The 5,772-nt window shown below is 41.0% G+C and overlaps 1 non-coding gene across 1 annotated transcript; it reads right to left on the bottom strand.

The window, feature by feature from the left end:
* Positions 1–372: 372 nt before the first annotated feature.
* On the bottom strand, positions 373–479 carry LOC131252467 (small nucleolar RNA R71). The gene has a single exon (XR_009174486.1). It is a non-coding gene; the product is annotated as a small nucleolar RNA R71 (small nucleolar RNA).
* Positions 480–5,772: the final 5,293 nt, after the last annotated feature.

Below are 5,772 nucleotides of genomic sequence, written 5' to 3'. Positions count from 1 at the left end.
GAAGAGAATGGAACTAAAGCTCTTAGAGATTATTCAGCTCCTGTCCAATTCAATGCGCCTTCATGTATAGTGTTGCCTGCCACCACGGCAGCACACTTTGAACTTAAACCTGGGGTCATACAATTGTTGCCCTCCTTTTATGGTTCAGATAAGGAGGATCCATATCATCATGTGAAAGAATTCTTAGACATTTGCTCCACCTTTAAGTTCCAAAACTTTTCAGACGATTCGATCCGTTTGCGCCTCTTTCCTTTTTCTTTGAAGGATAAGGCGAAAGCATAGTTGAATTCTCTAGGAGTTGGGTCTATCACTACATGGGACCAACTGTCTAAGAAGTTCTTAAAAAAGTTCTTCCCGGTTCACAAAACAAATGCTCTCCGTAAAGAAATTACGAATTTCACACAAAAAGAGGGTGAGCACTTTCATGAATGTTGGGAAAGATGGAAGGATTTACTTCTTAAATGTCCACACCATGGTTTTGAAAAGTGGCAACAGGTTCAATACTTCTATGACGGTCTGACACCCCAAAAATGTCGCATGGTTGACGCCACCAGTGGAGGGTCATTCATGACCAAAAGTGATGTTGAAGCGTGGAATTTCTTTGAAACCTTATGTGAAAATTCCCAGCAATGGGACTACTCAAATAGAGGTGAAAGGAGTCCCCAACCACAGAAGAAAGGTGGTATATATGAGGTAGGAGTCACGCCAGATCTTTATGCGAAAATTGATAGCTTGACAAAGAAAGTGGATGCTTTAATGTTAAACAATGGACCTCCACAAACAACTCAAGTCGAGTCATGTGCCATATGTTCTAGTCTCGCCCATCCTACGCAGTCTTGTCCATCTAGTTCAGCATTTCCAGAATTTCTCTCTGAACAAGTACATGCTATGAACACCGTTCAGAGAACTGAGAATAATCCTTACTCAAACACATACAATCCAGGGTGGGCTAGACATCCAAATTTTTCTTGGGCAAAAGGACCACAACAAGGAGGACCATCTGGAAATCCTCCTATGCAACCTTACTCCCAAGTGGGCAGTCAACAACCTCAGCAGTTCTCACAGTATCAACAAGTGCCTCCACAATCTAGGAAACCATCTCTTGAGGATACACTCAATCTTTTTATGCAGAGTTCACTTCAATTTCAAAAAGACACCCAACATACTTTACTAGCTAACCAGCAGAGTTTACATGCAAATGCGCAATCCATTGCCAAGCTGGAAGTACAGTTGGGTCAACTTGCTGCCACATTGAGTGAGAGAGAGAAGGGCAAGTTCCCTAGTCAACCTGTGGTAAATCCAAAAGGACAGTATGAGATTGGCTCTAATTCAAACCAAGAACAATATCATGAGCAAGCCAAATCAATCATTACCCTTAGGTCCGGTAAACAGATCGAGAACAAAGTAGAGATGCCTAGGGAAGAATCAAAGTCCAATGCGGAAGATCAAAATGAAATAGAGAGACATACTGGTGCATCCAAAGTCCAACAACACTCTAACTCTCCAGGAACCACTCATGTGCCAACTTATGTGCCTAAAGCACCTTTTCCTCAATGTCTGGCACCGGTTAAGAAAGGAAACAACTTTAATGAGATATTGGACATGTTTAAGCAAGTCCAAATCAACATTCCGTTGCTTGATGCTATCAAGCAAGTCCCTGCTTACGCTAAGTTTCTTAAAGATTTATGCACTCAAAAGCATAAGATGAATGTTCATAAGAAGGTCTTCCTTGCAGAGCAACTCAGCTCCATGATTCAAAACAATACTCCTCCTAAATTTAGGGATCCAGGAGCTCCTACCATTTCTTGTGTCATAGGAGAGCATAAGGTTCAGAAAGCGTTGCTTGATTTAGGGGCCAGTGTTAATTTGTTACCATATTCGGTCTATGAGCAGTTAGGACTTGGTGAGCTGAAACCAACTAAAATAACATTACAACTAGCTGATAAATCTATCAAGGTGCCCCGTGGTATTATTGAAGATGTGCTAATCCAGGTTAACAAGTTTTATTTTCCAGTGGATTTCATCGTTCTAGATACTCAACCTGTCCAGAATCCTACAAGTCAAATCCCGGTTATCCTAGGACGTCCATTCTTGGCCACATCCAATGCTATCATAAATTGCAGGAATGGAGTTATGAAGTTGTCCTTTGGTAACATGAAGATCAAGCTCAACGTTTTCAATGCTGCATAACAACCAGCAGACTCGGATGATATATGTGAAGTGGACATGATTGAGAGTCTAGTGCATGAATCTTTCCTTCAATCTTCCGAAGACGCACTTGAGACTTGCTTAGCACATTTTGGCATGGATTTTGACATAGAGAATTCCATCCAAGAAGTCAATGCATTGCTCGATTCTACTCCTATAATGGAGACTGTCAAATGGAAAGCGAAAGTGGAACCTCTTCCACCCTCTGAGTCTAAACCGGTCCCATCTATTGAGAAACCACCTGAACTTGACCTTAAACAATTGCCTGAAAACCTCAAGTATGCATTTTTAGGTCCATCTGAGACCCTACCTATCATCAGAATGTCTAACCTTGAGAAGGAACAGAAGAACAAGTTGCTTAAAGTGCTTAGAGAATATAAGGCAGCTATTGGGTGGACGATAGAGGACATGAGGGGAGTAATCCCCACTTTGTGTATGCATCATATTGATCTTGAAGAAAATGCAGAAACATCGCATGAAATGCAAAGGGGGCTTAACCTTAACATAAAAGAGGATGTTCGAGCGAAGGTGCTTAGATTGCTAGACGTTGGTATCATTCCAACGGAGGTGCTTAGGTTGTTAGACGTGAAAGAAATCATTCGAGCGGAGGTGCTTAAATTGTTGGATGTCTACCCCATTTCAAATAACACGGTTGAAGTTGTTCCCAAAAAGTCTGGGATTGGTTAATCAAGATGTTGAGGAAATTTAGTTGGCGGACCCAAGTTATCAAGATTGATTAGTTCATGGTCCACTCTTGTCTGGCTGAAGACGTTAAACTTAGCGCTCCTGGGAGGTAACCCATCTTTTCATTCCATTTTATTTTCCTAGTCAGTTCAATGTTTGTGGGTACCATTACTGCAAACCCTCACGAGACTACAACTCGTCCACTAGGGGCAACCTAGGGGTTTAAAGGCTTGTTGCATACGCTAAATGCAATCGAGAGCACCTGCGAAAGTGGTATAGGTAGGATTTTATTTTTGCATTTTTATCATTTTGTTTTTGTTGATTTCTCTCTTATGCTGACTCGCTCTTACATGGATATTTTTTTGAAAAGCCTCTAGATTCTTTCATACATGTACTATTTGTCCATCACTCGTCTTTTATTTTCGTTGTCCCATATGCATGTCATGCTTATTTCTTTTACATTGAGGACAATGTAGATTTTTGGTTGGGGGTGGGCGATTAGATTACCTCATCAGTGGGCGATTAGGTTACCTCATCAGTATTTTCTTGGTCTTGAGCACAAATTGTGAAAATTTTTAAATTTTTCTAGAATTTCTTGTGCATTTGAAGTGATTGTGAAGGATAAGGGTGATTTTAACATTGCAAGGTACAGAATGTCGGTAATTTATAACTCTTGATTCAGCCATCTATTAGATTTCACAGTTAAGTTCAAATTGTTAACCCATGATTAGAACTTTTAAACATTGATTGAGTCATGATCTAACATATCACATCTCGGTTGCACATTAAGGTTCCATTTCAACATTGAATGATTAACTTGGTAATCACTAAGCATGAAAGGAACCAGTCTGAAATTTTTAGCATCGGTCTATAACTAAGAATTGAGAAAAAGCGTAAGTCATATACTCTTCATCATAGGTTTGCTCCCTATAGATGAAGATTCGATTCCCCATGGTTGACATGAGAAAAGGGTTAGGTGTGCAATCTTTACCATAGGTTTGCTCCCTATAGGTGAGGATTTAAGTCCCTTCCTTGGCGTTACTGTTCATAAAAAAATCAAAGGCTGATAGAATGAAAAGTTAACCTATCAGGCAAGTGTTGGTTTCAGTTGTCATGCATTCCGTTGTTAATTACTAATGATATCATGAAATTGACAATTGGATCCCTTAATGATAGTAAGCCGAGATTACACTATACACTCATGGAACTCAATGTTTAGAATATTCTAATTAATGGATTAATATTTTGAAATTGATTATGAAGTTTATCGTGAGCTTGATTCCAGAAAGGAAAAAATTATGTGCACCGTTCATGAATCTTAGAATTCTCGCGCCTCGACGATCTGTTCACAAGTCACTTGGGTTCACAGGAATTGTCAAGTATTTCTGAAATTATTTTTTCGCATGTTTTGCTCAGGACTAGTAAAATGCTAGTTGGGGGTTGTGATGAGGGTCGAATATTACATATCAGACCCCAATTATTATCTAATTTTACGTACATGATAATGTTTAACGGAGTATTTTAATTATATTTTTGTTGCAGAATGAAATCAGGGGTGTTGATGGAAAAAGAGTATTACAAGCATGAATTTGACACTCCGAAATCACCAGAGCAAGGGACGCACTCAAGGGAACTAATACTGAAGAATCTATATGCCAGGGACCCGAGGAAATCAAGCCGTTCACATTAAAAAGGCCCGAAAATGGTCCAGAATGCAAGATCACTTGGTTGCCGCCATCCGATTGACTCGAAACTTCATACATGGGATGAAGGGCATAAATAAACCGTACACATAAAATTTCAACCATTGGATATCTCGAGAAGTGGCCCAACGGCCAGATCAGCCCTTTAATTCCTTAAGTGGGGCCCACCTGGTCCCTGGATATGGCTCATCTTTAGTATCAACACTTTAAATTACATGGAGAATCATATGGACAGAGGAGATTTGGTGCACACATCATGATGGACATCACATGTGCATTGCATGCACACAGTGCAGACGCACACCGGCAGTGCATCCATACATTCAAGGTCGGTCAGCAGGCGCTGACCGACGAAATTTAAAAGAAAAAGGAAGTTGCCGTTTTCGGCTTCACAGAAACAGAAACAGGGACTTGCAGTCCCCTGTTGTGGGCCACCATCACGACTTGTGGGTCCAATCTGGACCGTCTATTAGACCATAATGGCCCATATTACCATCGCCAAGGTGGCGTTATTTCAGATGGCAGTAGATATCGGTTTTTAACCGTTCAAAAACAGAATGGACGATAGGTTTAAAACCCTGTGAACCACCACGAATTTGATCTAGAATTGAGCATGTCCGACCGATTTTTCAATGTCAATCCAATGGACGGACTGGATTTTGAAGATAATGTCAATAGTGGGTCCCACCAGCATCACAGCGCGATCAATGCAACGCCCTGTTTACGCACGACCGACACTGTCCGACTTTCGTACCAGTTGTGGCCCACCATACTTGATCAGATGAAAGATCTGATCCGTCCATCATGTAGACGACTGGAAAACGTCCTAAGGGACGGTATTTACTAGGAAACTGAGTGAGGAAAAGGGGGGCTGTTTTACATCTGAACTTGGCAGCGAAAGGAAGTTACGCACGCGGCTGCTGCTGCGACAGCGTTTCCACTGCCTACACTGCTATAAGAAAGAGGAAAGAAAGCTCGTTTTAGGGAGGACAGATTCAGGAAGAAAGCAAGAGGAAGCCAAGGAGGAAAGATCCAGAAAAGAGAAGAAAAGAGAAGAAAAGAGGAGAAAGCAAGAGAGAAGATAAGGAATTCAAGAGCAATTCCAGGGAGCCGGATCATCCAAGTTTTTTGGAGATTTTTTTTAGCTTGGAGAAGCAAGAGATAGAGAGGAAGAAAG

The sequence above is a fragment of the Magnolia sinica genome, chromosome 7 (assembly GCF_029962835.1).
Source record: "Magnolia sinica isolate HGM2019 chromosome 7, MsV1, whole genome shotgun sequence".
Taxonomy (NCBI): Eukaryota; Viridiplantae; Streptophyta; class Magnoliopsida; order Magnoliales; family Magnoliaceae; genus Magnolia; species Magnolia sinica.
This window is presented reverse-complemented; position numbering and strand designations above follow the sequence as displayed.